The sequence below is a fragment of the Sinocyclocheilus grahami genome, unplaced genomic scaffold (assembly GCF_001515645.1).
Source record: "Sinocyclocheilus grahami isolate Dianchi unplaced genomic scaffold, SAMN03320097.WGS_v1.1 scaffold507.1, whole genome shotgun sequence".
Classification (NCBI taxonomy): domain Eukaryota; kingdom Metazoa; phylum Chordata; class Actinopteri; order Cypriniformes; family Cyprinidae; genus Sinocyclocheilus; species Sinocyclocheilus grahami.
Window position 1 is genome coordinate 123,577 of NW_015505686.1, and position 23,111 is coordinate 146,687.

The window sequence follows — 23,111 nt, forward strand, 5'->3', positions numbered from 1 at the left end:
ACAAAGAAGACCTAAGACATTTGAGCAACTAGAAGCCTGTATTAGACAAGAATGGGACAACATTCCTATTCCTAAACTTGAGCAACTTGTCTCCTCAGTCCCCAGACGTTTGCAGACTGTTATAAAAAGAAGAGGGGATGCCACACAGTGGTAAACATGGCCTTGTCCCAACTTTTTTGAGATGTGTTGATGCCATGAAATTTAAAATCAACTTATTTTTCCCTTAAAATGATACATTTTCTCAGTTTAAACATATGTCATCTATGTTGTATTCTGAATAAAATATCGAAATTTGAAACTTCCACATCATTGCATTCTGTTTTTATTCACAATCTGTACAGTGTCCCAACCTTTTTGGAATCCGGTTTGTAATTTTACAGTATAATACTGTTATATTTACCATTTTTGGAAGTGAAAAATTACAAGCCATCTTGTAATTTACAGTTGAAACACCATAAATTGACATTCCCAGAATTCCGTGTGACACTGTGTCACATTTAATGTTTTTTTTTTCATTGAAATAACTCATTGAGAGTTGTTGTTGTTGTTGTTTTTCTAAACGGTTATGTATGTTATGTGTTCTGTTATGTCTTACGTTATTAAAGGAATAGTTCACCCAAAAATAAAAGTTTGCTTAAAATTTACCCTCAGGCCAACAAAGATGCAGTTGAGTTTGTTTGTTCATTGGAACAGATTTGGAGAAATTTAGTTTTAGGATGTGATGCTCAGAACATGGTAACTGATGATCATAGTGGGAAGTGATGCCCATTTTACCTCAAGTGGCCGGGGGCGTTTTACCCCACAGACTAGGTTTAAAAAAAATAAGTCATTATGAAAATATTATTATATTTCCCTTAAGTAAAATGTAATCCCTAACAAAAAAATCTTGACTCCAGTGGTTATTTTGAGAGGGAAAAAAATAAAAAATTATATACATACATACACATATATATATATATATATATATATATATATATAAATTGAATTATATAAATTATTTTATTGCTACATCATTTAATAATATAACCAGAATAATATATTAATAATATAACCAATTTTTTATATTTTTAACATGAATATAATACAAATGTTATACTAAAAATTATTTCTTTTAACAATATTAAAATCATTTCATAAAATCAATGCATAATAATCATAAAATAATTAGCAAAAAATTGTGATAATTTAAGTTAACTTGGTTAGCCATTTTTCTGCTTTATCTTTTTGCATGCTGCTTCATTCCTAAAAACATGTTTCTTAAAACAATTACTTGTTTGTGGTTAATACTAGAGTCACTGGTTATCTTGACCCATCTTGGAGTATTTTGAGGGCCACAGAAATTCAGCAACACTTTGAGTGGCACACAAATGAAGACTGTCTTGTATACAAAGGGTTATTTGACATGTGCACTAGTACAGTTAGAATTCTGTGTATGTCTCTTGAAGTAGTCTGCTAGTAGTAGCAGCTATGCAATCAACCTGCACAACTAGTAAATAAAATATAAAAAAATAAAACATTTTCCATCAGGTTTTCCATCCTGTGTCATCTTCATTGTGAAATCATGTCTTTTGTGTTGGTGGTTTCTTGCTGTGACATCCAGACATTTCTATTTTCATTTTGTTTGATCAGACATCTGGTTTCATTGAATCCGATTCTTCCACAAAGACGAAGAGGCAATGCAAGCTTAGGTGGGTTTACATTCAGATGAAGTTATGAAATATAATGCAAACACGTCTTTTGAATTCCAAATATGTAGGGATTTTTTTTTTTTAATTTGGTGACTTTTTCTCACATACTCAGACCATGAGAATGCACATGTTTAATGCAGAATATTAGTATTTGTGTTTCTGCCACTCGCTGTGGGAACGATATTGTGACATCTTTAAAAAGTCGATGGAACACTTGTCGCCATGGCGACTGGTTCGTTTAGCCATTGGCCGGCGTGTGTCTGAGTGAGCGATAACATTGAGGCGCGGAGTGCACGTGAAGCAGTTGACATCTGTCTGCCTGATAGCACTCGACATCCTGACATCAAACAGCTTTGTCTCGAGTCTGTGTGTCTTTTTGTGTGTTGCTTTGTGGTAAATAAAGAGGACACGACTTTTGCTTCAGGTGTGAGTTGTAAAGAAAGCAAAAGGGTGCAGGCCGAACATTGTGCTTTCAACAATTAAATCTTACTTCTTTGCAATATATATTTTGTTATGTGTACATGCATGTTTTTCAGTGCTTGGCTTACATTAAATGCTCAGCTAGTGCGGTGTGATGTTGTAAAATGAATTGAAATGAAAATGCATTGCTTATGGCTTGCAAGATGTTGGAAACAGGCCTTAGTTTTAATGTTTAGCTTTGTTCAGTGTCTCCTCTATTCTCAGTTAAAGGGATAGTTCACCCAAAAATTTGTTGAAAGTTCATTCACCCTCAGGCCATTGAAGATGTAGAGTTTGATTCTTCATTAGAGAAATTTAGCATTACATCACTTGCTCACCAATAGATCCTGTGCAGTGAATGGGTGCCGTCAGAATGAGAGTCCAAACAACTGATAAAAACATCACAATAATCCACAAGTAATCCACACCACTCCATTCCATCGATTAAGAAACAAACCCATCATTAAGACTCAAAACTGTTGCTTCTGGCTAAAATATTGAGTCCTCTATCCATAATATTGCTGTCTTAGTTGTCTCGTCTGAATCAGGAGAGAAATATGCACAGATCAAGCACCGTTTACAAGCCAAAACAGTTCTAAACCAATATGTTGGTGGATTTTGATGTGAGAGGTTATATGGATTTTGGCTTCACAAGATGTTGTGTTGAGTCTCTCATGTGTTTCACTGGTTGTTGCCTATGTAGTGCATCTAAATCAGTCACTGATGAGATGTCATTTCAGTTGGGATGTGTCCTCAGAAGGCAGCTGTCTGTATAGGAAGTAGACATCAAGGCAGCTCACTAGGTTTTGGGACAGAGCAGATGTTTTCTGACGAAGGAGTCCGTAATACTGTACCTGTCATTCTCATTTCAAAGCAATTGATTGGACTGTATTTTGGTTCTGTTCTTATTTTGCTGAGATGATTTGAATGGTCTGCAGAAGAGGAGGAGAGAGATGAGCCAGCATTTGTTTTCAGTCTTTGAAAGCAGTTTAAACCGATCTATCTAATTATATTTATGGGTGAAGCTTTTCTTTAAAGGCCTCTCTCTGAACCCCAAACAGATGGTGTTAAAATTTCCCAAGGTTTCACGGGGTCAAGCAGTGCTGTAATGCAGCATAACTTTTCCTCTGATGTCTAATTGTGTAATCACGATAATGATGATTACGTCCACTGCCTGCAGCCGTTTCTGCTTTTATTCCAGTAGAAATATTACAGCTTGAACTTTGCAGGGCTTTAATTGTTGTCTCTGGCTTCATTCACTTCATTAATGTGTTCATTTGTTCAGTTCAGTTGAAATCTCATCTCTGTTCCTCTTGTTGGAGCCTGCTGTGAGACAATCAGACCCTGACAAAGATACAGATTTTTTTGTTCATGTTCTTCTCGCTGCTGAATGCTGTTTATCGCTGCTCAGGCAGGTTTATTTATTTGTGTGTCGTTCTCTCAGCCTATGACGCTATCCATTAACAGGATAGATGCCTGATAGCTACACTTGTTGTCTCGATTGCTATTTTTATACACTGGATATGATGACATTTCAATAAGGTGTGATAAGAGGTTTCATTGGAAATGATGGGGGCCACAGTTGAAGCTCTCTAATGCAGCAGGATACAGGTGCCTCACGAAATCAAACAAACCCTCGTCCTGTGTGTCTGGTGGTTGTAGTTGACCCTCCAGATTAAAGATTTTATTTTATTTTCAAACTGCACCGGGATGCATTTTAAATAAAAAAAAAACTGCATTTTAAATTCTTTTCAGTTACTGAATTTCAATTGAGGTCACAAACAAGATGAAGAGTTGTAGATCTAATATAAACCTAGAAGTAAAATGACATTGACATGATTTTTCATAAACAATATATGGAGTATTTGTACAACTACTGGATAAAATTAATAATCTATGTTTGAAAGGTAGGAAACTAAAATCCCTATTGAATTTTGTATTTACATATTTAATTATATTTAATAATGTATAAATTATTAATAATAATATAATTTGAAAAGTCTCTCTCTCTCTATTATATATATATATATATATATATATATATATATATATATATATATATATATATAATTAAAATATAAATGATAAATACTCCATATATTGTGTTTATGAATAATTCACATCTCCAAATCTCTATTATTCAGACGGTATATTATTAAATATAATTAAATTTGAAAAGTTTTACAATTCTTGAAAACTCTTTGAAAACTCTGTGATTCAGTGAGTTAATTCAATAAAGGATTCATCAGACAGATTCAGTTCAGTCATTTCTGAGGTCATGAATCATTGTAAAAGATTAATTCAGTTCATAAGAGTCATTTGTTCTGAATTAGACTTCACTGATTGTGCTGTATATTTGTTTGCTTGTTATTTATTTGTATTTTTTTTATAAAGTAGCTAGCAAAGACAACTCAAAAGAAAGTCGTGTTTTCATTCTATTATGTTTTTGTTGAATTTCTCATCAACAACTCAGGTGCTGGTGATTCAGCAGAGATCCAGCTCTAATTTCTCTCTAAGTCTTTAAAACAGAGCCAAATAACATGAAGAGTCATGCAAGATAAACAGAAATGTTGAACAGATCACCTGGGGCATTAGCTATTCTGACTTTTGTTCTTCTGTTGTGGGATTGTTTTGAGAGCTGCTGTTCAGTAAATTCTTCTTCCTGTCATCTCGGTTCAGCTTCATGTGTGTTGTGGCCAGTTCAAATTCACACTCATGAATTGATGGGGAGCCAATTCTTTGGTTTTGAGTTTCTCACATGTGAGGATCTGTTGATACACAGAGAACTACAACAGATAAAACCATTAAGCTGATGTTCATTTCTACTCTGAAATTCTGTCTTTCACTATTCTGCTCCCTGTCTTTCAGTTTTATGAGCTGTTTTGGGGGAAGGTATTGATTTTTATTTTCTTTCAGGTTAATATGCTTCACTGTACTGGTAAAGGACCTGAATGCATATATTGTTTCATTTCTTAACTGTATTTGAATTAATTTTACGTAGTGACAGAGCTGAACCTAATGCTCTGTTCTCAGGATTACATTCTCATTAAAAAATATCTATCTATCTGTCTGTCCGTCTGTCCGTATGTCCGTCCGTCCGTCCGTCCGTCATTCTATCTATATATCATTCTATCTATCGCTCATTCTGTCATTCCATCCATCCGGTTTTGTTTTTAATATTTCTATGTATTTTAAATTAATACATTTGTGTATTTAAATTTTTAATTTGTATTTTTTATTATTTATTTTTTAAATATTTTATTTTTTCAATAATGTTTTTATTACAAGTTTAAACAAATCCATTAAGTTTTCATTATTTATATATTTTAATTATTTTAATTAATGAATTACATTTTTTATAAATTGTTCTTTTATTGATTTATTTTAGTTTGAATAATTTTTTTCAAAATTGTTACTATTTTAAATAATTTTAAATAATCTAAATAATTAATTTATTTTTATTTTATTATTTTTTTTTTAAATGATTGTTTATTCATAGTTTAAACAAATAAATTAATTATTTAAATGTATTTATTTTCCCCTCTAATCTGTAGTAGTTCCTAGGCTGTGACAGTGAGGACTTCAGAGAAAAATCTTGTTGCAGTGAGGTTTGTCTACGGTTGTTGGTTAATTAAGTTTTGACGGATGAACTTGTGCCATAGTTGGACCCTTTTATTAAATTACGTTGTTATCGATTGTGATGAGACTTTTCTGGTTTTTTGGAAGTTGCTATTGTTTATATCTACTTTTAGTCACTGTCACTTTGAGCAGGGCAATTCGAGTCTCATCTAATCAAACAAAGACAGCTATATCAAGCTGAACTGTGATGTTAATGTCCAGTGACATCAAGGGCGGCTCTGTCAGAAAGGTTTTTGACTGCTAGGTGACATCCGCACACCTCAGCACTGGTCCCGCGTGACCCCGCAGTGCATGAGCCTCCTCCACGGGTGCTGCTTCAGCAGGTTCATCCATGCGGGATCTGATCCAGGGCGACGTCTCTGCACCGTGGTCTGAGATGATCGAGCGCGCTGGAGGATGATGGGAAGGGATTAGTGGATGGGACCGAAAGTCACCCACGGCCTCCAGCATTGTCCCTGTTGCAGTGACACTCTAATTGGCATAGCAGAATAAGAGAAAAAAGTGGCTGATGCTGAATTTTTTGAGGATTGGAAGACTCTTCACAGGTTGGCAGATGTGTTTCTTCAATGTGTCAAGCTAAAGCACCATGTTCCAAGTTCAAGCTTAATTTAAATTTGATATTCTGTTCAAATGTAGTAAAGTAGTAAAATCTCCTTTTCATGGATATATATTACTGCTCTAAAGTTTAGAGTCAGTAAGATTTTACTTTCTAAGGATTTAATATTTTTATTCAGCAAGTGTGCATTAAATTGATTAAAAGTGACAGGGAATTCATTTATAATATTACAAAAAGATTTGTATTTCAAATAAATGCTGTTCTTTTGAACTTGCTGTTCATCAAAGTGTTCTAAAAAATATATATATCCAGTTTTCACAAAATATTAAACTGTTTTCAACACTGATAATAATAAGAAATGTTTCTTGAGCAGCAAATCAGCATATTAGAATGATTTCTGAAGGATCATGTGACACTGAAGACTGGAGTAATGATGCTGAAAATTCAGCTTTGCATCACAGAAATAAATTACATTTTAAAATATATTCATATAGAAAACAGTTCTTTTAAATTGTAATAAAATTTCACAATATTACTGTTTTTACTGTATTTTTATCATAAATGCAGCCTTGCTAGGCAAAAAGAAACTTAAAAAAAATGTAATAAATAAAAAGTCTTACCGACCCCAAACTTTTGAATTGTAGTGTGTATATATACGTATATACTTTATTTATTATTTATTTATTTATACAAATACTTTCACTAGAGGATTTCTTTTTTGAACGAATCATTCACCCAGATATGAAAACGTAACATTATTTACTCACTTTCATGGCATTTTTAAATCTGCTTGACTTTGAAGAATATCCTGTGTTCTCTTTTCAATATAATGAGTGTGAATGAGAAGTGGGAGCAAAAAAGGAAAAAGTTCACTGCAAGGGAAGAGTTTCAGTCTATAAGTTTGATCTGTTTATCACATAAAGCATAACATATGGCTCAGAAGAAAGAATATAGTCCATATAGACCATTTTTATGATACTATAATGGTGCTTTGGCTGCCTTCCTGAAGCTTGAAAGCTCCTGTCCCGATTCATTGAAATTGAATGGAAAAGACGGATTTCTCTTTTTGTGTTCCACAGAAGACAGAAAGTCATGAGAGTTTGGAAAGAAATAATGACAGATTGTTCATTTTTAGGTGAAATCTTGACTTTCTGAGTGAAGACTTGAAGGCAGCATAATACTTCATACCAACCCTGTCTGAATTCCTCATCCACAGGTGGACTAGCATGAATTATTCGTATTGTATCGTTGTGAAATGCTCTTTTGTGGACATACATGCTTAAGGAGAAATATGTTTATAGCATTGATGGTTCTTTAAAGAATTTCATCAAACCAACAGTGTATCAAAACCATATTATCTGAGCCCTCAGATGTCCTGAGACCTTTACAGGGGATCTAATTACCGTCCATCACTAGTATTTTCCATTTGCTGTAGACTCACACTCCAGCTATGATGCCTTCCTATGGAGTGACGCCTGAGCACGCAAGACCCTCCAATGTGCCACCATGCAAAAAATCCCCCTTACGCAGATAACGCCAAGGTCTCAACGTCATGCATAAATAATTACGAGGCCTGTCGTGATCACAAACTACCGTAAGCCCCTTATGCAAAGCTTTCCTAATTAAAAACATACTTCTTCAGCCGTAAAGGGGTTTATCGACACACAAGCTCGGTCTGAAAAGCCACGTCCTGTTAGTGGTAATGCTAAACAAATTTATTTTCTGTAGATTAATACACTAGTGGCCAAAAGTTTGGAACAATTAAGATTTGTCACCGTTTGTGGAAGAAGTCTGTTATGCTCATTAAGGCTGCATTTATTTGAGTAGAAAAAACTGTGAAATTGTGAAATATTATAAAAATTTTTAACTGTTTTCTATTTGAATGTATTTTAAAATGTGATTTATTGCTGTGATGGAAAAGCTGAGTTTTTTGGGGGGGGCTACCAATGTATGTTATTAGCGCCACACAGGTTTTGTGAGATTAAATATATTATAAATTATTCTATAAAGATACATTCACAAGCGACGTGATGTCTTTATACAGTGCTATCAGAAGGCGGTCACAGTTAAACAGCTCTAAGACTTTCAGAACAGATCATGATACAAACAGACTCGCTGTCCTCATAGATACCACCTGTTTATTTTCAGTCTGATCTTTCAGTCTAGAGACACGGAGAGAAAGCGGACATCTGCACGGCCCCATAATCTCTCTGATGTTGTTGTTTTGGCTAATTAAAACCCCTTTACAGAAGCAGCGCAATTATCTGTAATGAGAGACAAACCGTGTGTGTGTGTGTGTGTGTGTGTGTGTGTTTATTCATTCATGGTGGGCACAGCACGCTCGGTTCAATAGTCTTACACCTGTAGCAAAAACCACTTCACCTGCTGCATTCACTCGCTAAAAGGACATGCAATTCATTGTAGCCTAAATTAAATCTTAGACAAACAGCAACTGATAAATAAAGATAAATAAACCAAACCTGGCTATAGAGAGAGAATGCGATGCAGCCGTTTTTTTATTTTTTATTTGATGATTTCATGAGTCATTTGTTTGCAGTGCTTTTAGTGTCATATTTTCAATGATTTGACTGTTCACTTTTCTAGCCTTGGTGTTTTAGCTAGGCTGTCATATAGAGCGAATAAGTATCCGCTTTTTTTATTTAAAAGAGTGGTTCACCCTGTCATCATTTATAATCCATTCGACTTAATTGCTCTCGTAAAACGCAAAAGGAAAAGACTGGTTTCCGTGCTTTCCCATAGAATTACAATCAATCAAGCTTTAAAAAGGACCATATAAGTCATCCACATCATTTATGTACTATATTTAATGTCTTCTGAAGTCACATGATAGCTGTTTTTGAAGAACAGACTGAAATTGAAGTCTTTATTAGTGTTAGCAATGCTGTATAATTATGCCACATAATATCAGGAGTAATTGAGTAGCTTAAGAGTTGGCCAGTAAACAAATTAAAATATGCAGTGAAAATACTCAATTTCATGAAATGTTCAGGCACGACTGGCATTCTGTCCATCCATCCATCCATCCTAGATTGTACATGCTCATTTCATGTATTTTTACATTTAGATGGTCTTTGCTGTCATCTAAAGTTTATTAATGCTTTAATAATGCTAAAATATAATCATTAGCAAATCTGGAAAATGAAAATGGAAGGTGAGTAAATCGTGGGGTAATTTTCATTTTTGGGTGAACTATCCTTTTAAGGGTTTTCCTGATTGTTTTAATGTTTAAGGATGTTTTGTATGTGATATTAGCTAGTGGTTTGTGTGGTGAAGTGATTTTCTAAGCATATTTTCAAAGAAGTTCAGCTCTCTTTGTTCCAGTTTGTGTTTTTTTTGAGGACAGGTAGTTTTGTGTTCCAGTTGAGGCTGTGTGTGAAGACAATGATTAATTTTCTCTCTTCCCCTCCTGCTCTAGATGATGAGAGCGGCTCACGGGGTGTCAAGGGGCCGCAGAGACGTGCGCTCCAGCTTTATATTCTGGTTGCAAGTGCAGTTCATTTCATTTGGCACAACTAACGGTGTGCTAAATGAGGGTTCCAGTTGACTAGTTGTGTCAGTAAATCTCTGCTGGAATGAAGTCAGCGTATTCACACATTTAAAAGCAACATAAAATCAGAACTGACCCCGGAATAATGTGCACTGATTAATCATTTGCGACAAAACCGAGAACGTTTATAAAGAAAGTATTATTATTGTGAATGTTGCATGTTATTTCAAAGAGGAAAACAATGTCTTCTGGAGAAAATCAAGTCTCACCCTGCATTTTTTTTTTTAAATATTAGGTTTCAATCAGAAATACATTACAGAAATAAAATGGTTTGCGAATGCCATTTCATGTTGGCTTTAATATTATGGATGAATCCATCTCCATTCCTTCAAATGACATTGTTTATAGTGCTTCTTTTTTTAGGGGCACAATCTATTTGTGATTTAATTCATTAGTTAAATTACACTGATCTCTTTGTTTATGTGTTGTTTCGGTAAACAGATCTGCGTGTTTATCTGGGTTCGAGCAAACAGGGCTGTTTGTCCATTCTGTACTGATGTTTACAACAGTTATATTTTGAGCTCCATCTGCCATTGCAATGCCCCGTTTCTTTCCTTTTCCTTTTCCTTTTCCTTTACCCATTCTCTTTCTCGAAATAAATAAATGTTCCTGGAGAAGCCCTTGTCTGTACCGCTTAACGAGCAGTGCGATTCTGCGACTTTGACCTAAAAGCATCCCATAATTCCTGGTCCCCTGCTCATTCCTGCCGTGTGCAGTGAATAATGAAAGCAGGCGGACTAAATTTGGAGCCTCTGTTCTCTTTTTAGCAGCGTGAGCTATTTCTGGAGCGCTCACTCTCACGTGCCGCGGACGAGACCTGAATTATTCATGACGGGAGGGGTTCGCGAGGCGATGCGAGGTGAAGAAAACACTCATTTCTGCATGAGTCTGCAGATCCTTCCCTTGTAATTGTGAGAACTGCAGTCTAGATCTTTTGATTTTTAATTATGCATTTTCTCTCTTCTGACATCTCTCCACTCGCAGATGTCCGCGCTCCGACCAAATCTGTTAATCTCCATCAAAAGGCATAATTTGTATTAATTAGTACCATTACTGAGCAGCTGTTAAGACTATCATCAGTCCAGTCGATTCATCTAAAGGTCACGTCTGCTGGTTGGCACTGTGTTTATGAAAGGCTTCGTAAAATGCTGTACAACTGAATGAAACATTGATAAAGCAGAGCTGAACAGATGTGAAGCCACCATACGCAAACACTTCACATAGAGATATGGAAGGAGGGAGGATAGATAGATAGACAGGCAGATGGATACATAGACTAATAGATAAATAGACACAGATGGATAGATATACAAATAAATAGATAGGCAGATAGATGGATAGTCAGATGGGCAAATGGATAGATAGATGAATAAATATATGTATAAACAGATAGACAAATAGATGGATAGACAGATGAAAGATAAGTAGATGGATAGACAGGAAGATGATAGACAGGTGCATAAATAAACAATGGATAGATAAATGGGCAAATATATCGATATAAACCGATAGATGCATAGATTGATAGACAGGTAAATGTAGACAGACAGATAGATAGATAGATAGATAGATAGATAGATAGATAGATAGATAGATAGATAGATAGATAGATAGATAGATAGATAGATAGATAGATAGATAGATAGATAGTCGGATGCATAAATAAACAATGGATAGATGGATATACAAATGGGCAAACAGATTGACAAATTAAGTTGATCTTCATTGGATTTTTCTTTTAAATTAGCATTTTTAGTAGGCTCCTATGAAAGTAACATTGAACATTTTTGAAAATGAGGTATTCAATAACTGACTAATATCCTTTTCATTGCCATTAATATGAAATTACTGAACCTAAACGTAGGAGCCTGATAAAAATGCTCATTTAAATTAAAAAATGTCAGAAAAATCTTAAACGGACTTGGAGGTTTTTGCATCTGAAGTCTTCAAATATAGATGAATAAACAGATAGACAAATAGATGGATAGACAGGCAAATGTAGACAGATAGGCAAAATGGATAGATGTACTGTATAAGCAGACAGATAGATAGACAGGACTATAGATAACTGGATAGATGAATAGACAGATGGACAAATGGATAGATAGCTTCATAGACGGACATATTGATAGATAGATGAATAAATAAATAGAAAGACAAACAGATGGATAGACAGGTAGCTGGGTAGACAGATGAACAAAATTGATAGACAAATATATAGATGAATAGGTAGATAGATAGATAGATAGATAGATAGATAGATAGATAGATAGATAGATAGATAGATAGATAGATAGATAGATAGATAGATGAACAAATTAATGGATACACAGATAGACGATAGATAAATGGTTAAATAGACAGGTCGATGAATAAATGTATAGGCAGATAGATGGACAGACAAATGGACAAAATGGATGGATAGATAGTAGGCTGTTTATGATTGGTTTATTGTAGGTACTCTCGGTTGATAAATAGACTTTTCATGGAAACTTCACTTCACATTGCATCACCTGGCATATGTCACCATGGCGATACCCGCCTCCATCATATGGCAGGGTGTGTAATGATGAGGGCAGCCATTAGCCACAGACCTGTGTGCTGGGCAATGAAAGCTTTTCACTGGCTGCAGGCAGCGCTCCACTGTACAGTTGCTGATTTGTCCGAGGAGAGAAGTGTTTGGAAAGAAAATTAGCTGGCTGGAGGCTCCTGGGGCAGATAAGGCTCTATTTTGGGAACTTTAAAGTAAAATATCATATACAGTGGGTACGGAAAGTATTCAGACCCCCTTAAATTTTTCACTCTTTGTTACATTGCAGCCATTTGCTAAAATCATTTAAGTTAATTTTTTTTCCTCATTAATGTACACACAGCACCCCATATTGACAGAGAAACACAGAATTGTTGACATTTTTGCAGATTTATTAAAAAAGAAAAACTGAAATATCACATGGTCCTAAGTATTCAGACCCTTTGCTGTGACACTCATATATTTAACTCAGGTGCTGTCCATTTCTTCTGATCATCCTTGAGATGGTTCTACACCTTCATTTGAATCCAGCTGTGTTTGATTATACTGATTGGACTTGATTAGGAAAGCCACACACCTGTCTATATAAGACCTTACAGCTCACAATGCATGTCAGAGCAAATGAGAATCATGAGGTCAAAGGAACTGCCTGAAGAGCACAGAGACAGAATTGTGGCAAGGCACAGATCTGGCCAAGGTTACAAAAAAAATTTCTGCTGCACTTAAGATTCCTAAGAGCACAGTGGCCTCCATAAACCTTAAATGGAAGATGTTTGGGACGACCAGAACCCTTCCTAGAGCTGGCCGTCCGGCCAAACTGAGCTATCGGGGGAGAAGAGCCTTGGTGAGAGAGGTAAAGAAGAACCCAAAGATCACTGTGGCTGAGCGCCAGAGATGCAGGCGGGAGATGGGAGAAAGTTGTAGAAAGTCAACCACCACTGCAGGTTTGTGCAGAAATTCTTTGGTTATGCAAAACGATTGTTGCAGCAGCTGTCCGGGTGACTGGTCTCAGACGATCATGGAGGTGAAGATGCTGGATGTGGAGGTCCTGGGCTGGTGTGGTTGCACGTGGTCTGCGGTTGTGAGGCCGGTTGGATGTACTGCCAAATTCTCTGAAACGCCTTTGGAGATGGCTTATGGTAGAGAAATGAACATTCAATTCACGGGCAACAGCTCTGGTGGACATTCCTGCAGTCAGCATGCCAATTGCATGCTCCCTCAAAACTTGCGACATCTTTGGCATTGTGCTGTGTGATAAAACTGCACATTTTAGAGTGGCCTTTTATTGTGGCCAGCCTAAGGCACACCTGTGCAATAATCATGCTGTCTAATCAGCATCTTGATATGCCACACCTGTGAGGTGGATGGATTATCTCGGCAAAGGAGAAGTGCTCACTAACACAGATTTAGATATTTGAGAGAAATAGGCCTTTTGTGTACATAGAAAAAGTCTTAGATCTTTTAGTTCAGCTCATGAAAAATGGGGGCAAAAACAAAAGTGTTGCGTTTATAATTTTGTTCAGTGTATATATATAATTTTTTAATTTATTTTTTTTGGGTGAAAGTCTGCGGGACAAATTGTATCCATAGAAATATAATGGGTCCATCATACTTTCCGAAAAATGAGCCATTGACTGCTCTGGCCCGTAGGGTCATCTTAATGTAAATAATTTGGAGCATAGTTAGTTAATGTGGCATTTTGGTCCATTTCTGTAGGAAAAGAAGTGGAAATGACTCTATTTTTGGTTGGATCAGGTTTTATACAAGGTCATTTCCCCAGTAAATGAATTTCTGGAGATTGAACAGGAGCTCTCCTGCTCCGGGACTCAGGGTTAAGTGACTCTACTCAGACTCACCACTGGGGAACTGAACTCACAGCGCTGTGATGTCAAATCTATTTCCTGAGCTCTGCGCTGCTGAGTATTCAAATCATCCGTCTGCTACTTTCCAGCAGTTTTAACACACAGTACACTAGAGCTTTCGATGTGATCCGGATGAGTCTGGGTCAGTTGGTTGGTTTGTCAAAGTGGTTTTCATGAAGGAACCACACTAAAGTCCTCTTGTTTCAGTTGTTTGGTCAAAACCTCAGTTTGATTTTACCCTCCTTGTCGTTGATCACACAAATATGTGCAGATAATGGGCAAAATTGTACCTTCAGCTTGTCACTGAGGCAGTTCCACTAAAACTATTGCTTTGTATTGTGTCTACCCATAAAGGGTGTATATTAATACCTTAAGGTACTAAATATATACGAACAATCAAGTTAAAAATGAGTATGCCACTTTTTGGGGGCAAATAGTGACATTCTTCAAATATTACTCTGATAATCAAACAAACGTGGCTGCCAGCAGCCAATAAAATTTCAGCAGTTTATTACGTCAAATCTGAATGACCGATCATTACGAAAAATGGCAGATACTTGGAAGGCGCCTCAATTAAGCTGTGTATTAAATTTGATGAGAATCAATCACAAGGTGGCGCTATAACGCAGTTTTTGCCTATAAATCTGGAATCTTTATTAAGATCAAAATTAATGTTTCTTCTGATTCTGAATCAGTTGATCATTTGCATATCCATCTCTACGTGTTCTCTGTGTGTCTATGCTGTTTGTCCGATTCGCACAAAATTGGGTATCTTTAAGCTATAATTCACGATTCGTGTTTTTTTTTTTTCTAATTTGTTTTTCAGTGTACAATGTGAACAGAGACCTGCAACGGATGGAATCATGTTCAAGTGTGAAAACGACCTTGATACAGTACTTTCAACCCGTTTTACTTCTATAATGTGACATATATCTGAACGAAACTTGAATTTAATACAGTATATTATAAAAATGGTCTCAGTATGACTGTTTCGGTTTCAGCCATAACTAGAAACCCATTTCGTTGGTAATGCAATTTGGATTAAAGATTAGGCAAACATTATTTGGTTTTATTTAGAATAACATGCACCGATGAATCATTCACAACACCAGGAATGTGTATTAAAGTTGCTGTATGTAATTTTTTGAGTGTACTAAAACATAAAAATACAATAATATTTTTGCAGATATTTAAGAAACATGCTCGTATGCTCGCATATTTGTTTCTCTGAAAAACAATGTTACAGCCAGTTATTCTGCTTTGAAACGTGTGTTCCGTGTATGAACGTCTGTTTTTGTTTTGGTCTGTGTGACTCCACCCACTGCCAGTTTACCCAATAGTATCACACTGTAGGAATGAGATCACTAGTAGTGCATGAATCAGACTATGAATCACACAACATGTTTGTAGCTATTAAAAAGATGCATTAAAGAAATCCTATGCAACTAAACCGTAGTAGTAACCATTTAACTGAAGATCTAGCAAATCAGACATCTACTTGCTCGCATTGATTCCTCCCATCAGTATTCTGTGTTTCTACCTCCTCCTTTTCATCGAAACCAAGTATTCAAAGTGCAAGCGTTCACCTCTGAGTCTGTGAAGCGGCATCAAACGTGCTCCTCGACCTCTCGGCTTTGATGTGTCGTTTTTATGTTTCTTAATCACTGCAGACATTGTCATCAGTATTTTATCCCTTTCTCTGCAACTTCCTGCCTCTGATCAATTAGAGAGAGAGAGACCTTTAATGTTGTGATGTAATTCACTTAATCAAAACTGATTAAGGTCAAAAAGCGAAGCTTAAACTGTCTGGAGACAGAATAATGAAAGGACTCGATGTACTCTGCTTTCATCCCTTTTTGTCCACTGTTTTCTTTATTGTAGTCTTGTAATTTAATTTTCCTCCTCTTCTATGTCTGTACACTTCCACAGATAATAACTGCACTCACTGTTAGTTTCGACAGCAGCTAAATGTATGGTGTGGCTTTAAAAAATGTAGCCAAAACAGTCTATTTTCTCAGTGTTAATAGCTCTATTTACCTGCATTTTAAAGTGTTATAGGTGCACTCCCAGTGCAAAGGTTGGTTTAACAAGTACGTGAGCAGCATTATGATGTTGTCCTCTAAAATATCTTATTTTAGTGCATCCTTTGCAGACAAGGCAATCCCAAAATGCAGTGCAACAAGGCCAGTAAAAAAAGAAAGCAATGTAATACTAAACTGAGTTTAAAATACTAAATACTAGTTTAAAATAGGTTATTTTACCTAATATCTGAAGTAATATTTATTGTTATGCATATTATGCAAATTCAATTGCAGTTCTATAAACAAGAAGCTGTCAAGGGCTTGGGTAGAGGATGGAGCGAGGACTCAGTATTGCAGAAAAAGGGTTTTTAATTGGTAATAAAAATAAACAAACAGAAACACAAACTACCCTGTGGGGGAAAAACAGGCTGGCAAGGCAAGGCAGGATCTGGACACATCCAGGGATTGACGATGACGAACTGACGCAGGACTGCAAACACAAGGAGCATAAATGGAGAGCAAATGAGGAGGGTAATGAGGGACCACATGTGGGACAAATTAACTAATAATCAGGTAACAAGATGGGACGGGTCAAGACAATTGACATGAGCACATGGCACACCGAATCAAAGACAAAAAGCCATGTGCTCACACAAAACAAAACACAAGCACATGGCCAGCAAAACAAAATCACAAGCCATGTGCTAGAACAAGAGACACGAACACGCAGCTAATGAGAAAACTCATAAGCCGCGTGTTCACACAAGACAGCAAGAAAAGCACGTGGCTGAACACAAACCGCGCGCTTCACAAAACACAACACACGTGGACAGAAGAGCGCATGGCCGAGCGAACTCGAGACCGCACACTCCCACAACAGACAGAACATGGAGCGTGAGTGTCCGGACCCCGACACGAAACTCAAGACATGAGTGCCGGGATCTGAACACCACGCTCCAACATGAAACAGTACACGCAGACAAGAGTGCACGGCTCAAGCACACTCGAAGCCGCACGCTCACATGAAAACAATGACATGACGCGAGTGTCAGGGCTCTGTCACAAAACCATGAATTACACCAGACCGAAGTGACAGAACCCTGACAGAAGTCTTCCATCTTCCATCCAAATCTAACATTTTGTTAGTATAAGCTATATAATTTCCAGAATATACATAAAATACATAGCATAAAAAAGTTTTGATTTCATGTATATTTATTTTAAATAATTAATACAATTTTATGTTTATATTATTTTATTTATTTTTTGCTATTTTTAGAAGTTCTTAGTTGAATTCAGTACATACGCAAAGTGCATGCTGTCAGATGTGTCACTGGTTTCTGTTTTGTCAATTTGCAGAATATGCATAAAAATACATAGCATACACAATAATATATATAATAGAAAACTTGGTTAAATTGTAATTATTTATATTATATTTATATTTTTCTATTTTTTAGTATTATTTGAATAGTTTTGCTTTTTAATACTTTGTTCTTTTTATACTCAAAGAACAGACTATTTGCAGAATATACATAAAAATGCATAGCGTTCAAAATTTCAAGAAAGAAAGGTTGGGTAACTTTTTTTTATTATTTTATATGTTATTTTATGTTATATGTAAACTTAATTTTTTTTTTGTTTATTAAAATCTATTTTTTAGAAGTTCTTCATTGAGTTCAGTACATACTCTGACTGATGTGTTATTGTTTATTTATTTATTTATTTTTGGTCACATAGTGCTGAGTAGCTCTGTTCACAGAGAAATCTCATTGGTCCAAAACCCATCAAATAAGCATATTGCCTGATCGGCTAATGTGTTGCTTCTCACATTTTGCTTTCAGAAAGGACATAACATGCCTGTCACATCATATCTGTTTAGGAAACCTCAACAACCCTAGGTTAGAAATGTTAGGTTAGACGGGATGTGTTGTTCGGGACCAAACATTATTTCTTGTGCTAGTGTGCTCCTGTTACAATCCTGAAAGCATTAAAAACTCTGATAGAATGCCACCTCTCATTAGCTGTTTGACATGATCTGTTTGTGCTTACAGGGGATGGCTTGAGCATTCTTCTTCAATGCAGCCAAGTTATTATTAAGCAGCCGTCGTTAACAGATGCTCTCGTCTGTGGTCTCTCTGTTCATCAGTCCCATGACGTCCCTGTAAATGAGCCGAACATGCTAACTACTGATCTAACTGCGTGAAAACACCTGTCTGAAACCTTAACCAACTGGTTTGCATTTGTTCCCCCTGACTATCGCAGACCTTTTTGGCTTTGCTTTTTGCTTTATAAAAACAAAAGACACCAATGTGTAATAAATATTACATTATTTAATAATTAAATGAATGTAACAATTAATCCACCATATAATGTAGTTCATTAGCGTTAGGCTACACAACTTTAAACTGAATTAATATGCGGTCATTCAGGCTTTTCTACAGTGTGACTCATCCGATCAAATTTTAGAGTCTGAATTATTAATTTGATAAGTATTTTAACCTTAATGAAAAAAGGGGGCTTTAGGGTACTCATTTGTGTTCACTTTTACTCTGCGCTTCAGCTTTGAAATTGTAAATTAATCTCGACAACAGCTGTAAACCTAAAGCCACTCGTGCGGTTAAAGTAATTTCACTTTTCTTTAAATGAAATACTGGATCCAGATGGTGGTGGGGAAGTCAGTATCTAACCATATGCAGCTCTTCTAATGAAGAATGTTTTCATTAGCTTCCGTAATCAGTTGTTGACAGTGATCAGCTCAGATCCACCTACAGTTTCCTATTGACTTCTAGCGTCGTTCATTCCAGGCTGAGGTCAGATGAGTTAGTAAGCGCTGATAATTGTGGCCATTAGCGGCTGTCTTGTGACAGTAAAGCTGTGATTGGGAGGTTGATTAGATACATGATCGGATGTGTTGTGTTAATGGCTGGGCCATGATTGGACACACTAGGTCATCGACTCTGATGGCTAGACGTGTTAAAAATCGGTGTGCATGTGTGTGAACGTGTGCTTTGGATGTGTATGGAGAATGTGCGTTGTAAGTGGCATATTATCTATATACAACCCATTTAATTCTGAGTGAAACAGAATATTTGGTGAAAAAATATATAAATTGGCCATTGACTTATTCCCCTTAACATTTTTAGATTTTGCTTTTATTTTATTTTCATGTCTTTTATTTATACATTTTTGAAATTTTCTCTGTATTTAATTGTATTTTATTTTAGTATTATTTTATTTTTTTAAAGAAATAACATTGACTTATTCTCATCAACTTTCAAATTTTATGTCTTGCACTTAATTCTATCTTTAATCTATACAGTATATTTACAATAAGACCAAAAATGTGTTAGTGTAACACTTATGCAATAAGATTCTATTTATTAACATATTGGAGTTGCTAATATGAAACATGTATTACATACATTTGGCTCCAGTCATGCAAGGTATTTTTTCCTATATGTGTGTAAATGTAAGACTAGGACAGCAAAGGGCAATAAGTCACTTTCTGGCTGTAAAGCCCACGTAGCATTTCAAGTACAGTGGATTAATGTACTATTGAGACAAGGCCTGCAATTAAAGACAAATCCAGACCTGCAATCAGTGCATCCTGTGTCTCACTTATGACTCATGCCATATAATGAAGGAAATAAACACAAGTGTGTGAGTGTGTGTCTATATATTTATGTTTTACTTTACTTCATTGGCTGATATGTTTTCTTTTATTATTTCTTTTTGCTCTTTTTTGAGTAGAAGAAGAGGTTGATCTGTGTCACTCTTTTTTAATTTCAACACAAGTCATGTTTCCAGAGCTGATTAGCTCTTTAATTAAGTAGTTCACCTAAAAAAAAAAAACTGTTGTTATAACCACCAATGTTGTTCCAAACCTGTATGCAGTGGTGGACGAAGTACACAAATCAAGTACTTGAGTAAAAGTACAGATCCGTATAATAAAATATTACTCCAGTAAAAGTACTCAGTTTTCAATTTTACTTGAGTGAAAGTACAAATACATGATTTTTTATGTACTTAAGTTAAAAGTACCGATAGATGAATGTTTATTTTGCAGTTTTATATAGGCTACTTTTATCATTTAATTTTATATTAGCATATATTTTTTTATATAGCATATATATTTTTCCTACTGCTCAAAATACCTGGGATTTTCCCAAAATAACCAATAAGGAAATAATGAATATAATAAGGAAAATATTAGATTTTCATAATGATTTTTTTCTTCTCAAACCTAGTCTGTGGTGTAAAAACACCCCGGCCAAATGCCCCCAGAGGGCATCACTACCCACATTGATAATTACTGTAGTTACCATGTTCTGAACATCACATCCTTTCTTTTTCCCTCAGATGTAATCTATCAAGGTGGTTGAATACAAATATTTGGACTTTATTTTTTTTTTAAATTACCTCAATTTAGCACCAGCAAGCTCGTTAGCTAGACAGTTAGCATCAGCTAACATTATTGACTTATTTTCAGCATGGTTATGAATAAACATTTATATTTGACTACTCGGCTAGTTGATCCAGATACATAGTAACTTAGGCGATGTGTGCTGACAAACAATATAAAAACAGATGTCACATAGGGCTAATTGCATAGCATTTTAGTAAAACTGCTAACGTTACAGCAGCGGAGAAGATGAACGTGCATGAGTTATTTGATATAATCTGTGTTATTTTAATGTTTTTTTGACCTAAAACACAGAGACTCTGATGTTAATGTGTCTGCATCAAGCATTTCAGTGGGCTTAAACAGATCACCCTTTACAGCAGATTTAGTTCACAAACAACTGACAGCTTTGACCTAAATATGATTTTCAGTTACAATTAACAGTTACAAACAACTTATTTTAGCAGCATCAGTTGCGCGCTCACAAGATCTCCCGGTTGTTACTTGTGAATTCAGTTCACTGGAGACTCGCACTAAACGGATAATTTGACTCGAGAGCAGCTGCAATCGGATCATTCTAATTCATGAATGAATCGTTTGGTGCGATTTGCGAACCGATTTAACGGGTTCATTGAAAATAATCAGTTCGTTCATGAATCAGACACCGCTTCTGCGTCTCGGAGCACGTGATATATTATAAGGAGTAACGATAAGTTTTATGAAATGTAGTGAAGTAAAAAGTACGATCTTGTGCTTTGGAATGTAGTGAAGTAAAAGTTACTCAAAATAAAACTACTCCAGTAATGTACAGATACTTAAAAAAACTACTTTGTTACTGTCCACCACTGCCTGTATGGCTTTCAGCAGAATCTTTAGACGACACTTTTTCTATAATGGCCATGTCTGTTAAGATCCAGAAAGACAAAGAAAATATAAAATGATCATAGAATGATTAATGTAGTCCACACTACTTGTGCACTATATTCCAGGTCTTCTGAAGAAGACACACAATAAGCTTTGTATGTGTAAATATACAGTGCCGGTCACATGGACTGATTTTATGATACTTTTGCTGTGTTTGTCCTTTTCAGAGTCTTCAAATATTCTCCTTTTGCGTTCATTCCTTAAACTTCATAAGCAGAATTTATTGATTATGATCTGCAGTTCCTCAGTTGTTTTATAGATCTATAACCCTGCAGGCTTCAGGAAGTCTAGCTGTTTTGTGAAGGACACGTCCTGGTGGGAACGAACTGAATTTTTGGCTGTTTTTTGCCATAGCTCTCTGCGGTAACATGAGTTTGCGCTCTGAGACAGCAGCAGATGATGGATAATGTTGTTGTTGTTTTGACTTTTAACATCCAAGGACAGCAAAACCATTTAGGGGCTTTATATTTTTAACTTGTCGGAGCAATAGCATAATTTTATGATTTGTCATTCTCTACTGGTTGTAAACTGATGTTATGGTTAATGTCATGTCGTAAAAGTGTTTGGTTATTTATATGAACTTATTAAAATGGGTTTTCTTGCACCTCTGTTTAGGACCACAGTGTCATGAGATGGGTTCAGTACACTCTTAAAAATAAAGGTGCTTCACGATGCCATAGAAGAACCTTTTTGTCTAAATGGCTCCATAAAGAACCTTTAACATCTGAAGAATCTTTCTGTTTGACAAAATGTTCTTTGTGGCGAAAGATTCAAATTACAGATTACAAAAAGGTAAGAAAGAGGTGGTTCTTTAAAGAACCTTTGACTGAATGGTTCTTTGTGGAACCAAAAATGGTTCTTCTATGGCATCGCTTGAAGAACCTTTTGAAGCACCTTTATTTTTAAGAGTGTAGTGTTTTCTCTGGATTTATTTCATTTTATTTTATTTTAGCATGTTTGTTTATTTATTTATGTACTGCATTTTTCTCTGGATTTTGAGTTTTTCCTCCATATTTCTTATTTTATTTCATTTTTATTTCAGCATGTTTAGTAAAAAAATTTTTTATTTTTGCACGTTTTTATTTATTTGTTTGTTTGTTTAGTTATGCATTTTCTCTGGAGTTTAAATTGTTCTCCTCAACTTTATTTATTTATTTATTTTAGTTTTGCATTTTATCTGGATTTTGAGTTTTTCTCCAACTTTCTATTTTATTTCATTTTATTATGTTGCATTTTTTTTTTAGTTAGCATTTTGTTTTTAATGTTAGTTAAAATCCACACTAGCAATCATCAGGGCGGGTCAAATTGGTGAATATTCAAATATGGGTGGTCATATGTTATAAACTCAAAGTTGTGACTTCTGAATGAGCTGTTTTTATTGTTTAGTTTGAGTAAATTATCTGGGCAGACTCTCTGTTTAGGTGGCATAAAAACTCTCTAACCTGCAGGCTGAAATGTG

The 23,111-nt window shown here is 35.5% G+C and overlaps 1 protein-coding gene and 1 long non-coding RNA gene across 2 annotated transcripts in view; both read left to right on the forward strand.

Moving 5' to 3' along the window:
* Positions 1–23,111, forward strand: part of LOC107554570 (trafficking protein particle complex subunit 9-like) — a 171,180-nt gene that overhangs the window by 121,303 nt on the left and 26,766 nt on the right. The window lies entirely within an intron of this gene.
* On the forward strand, positions 601–21,205 carry LOC107554577 (uncharacterized). The gene is made up of 3 exons (XR_001605068.1): positions 601–708; positions 18,932–18,937; positions 21,196–21,205. It is a non-coding gene; the product is annotated as an uncharacterized lncRNA (long non-coding RNA).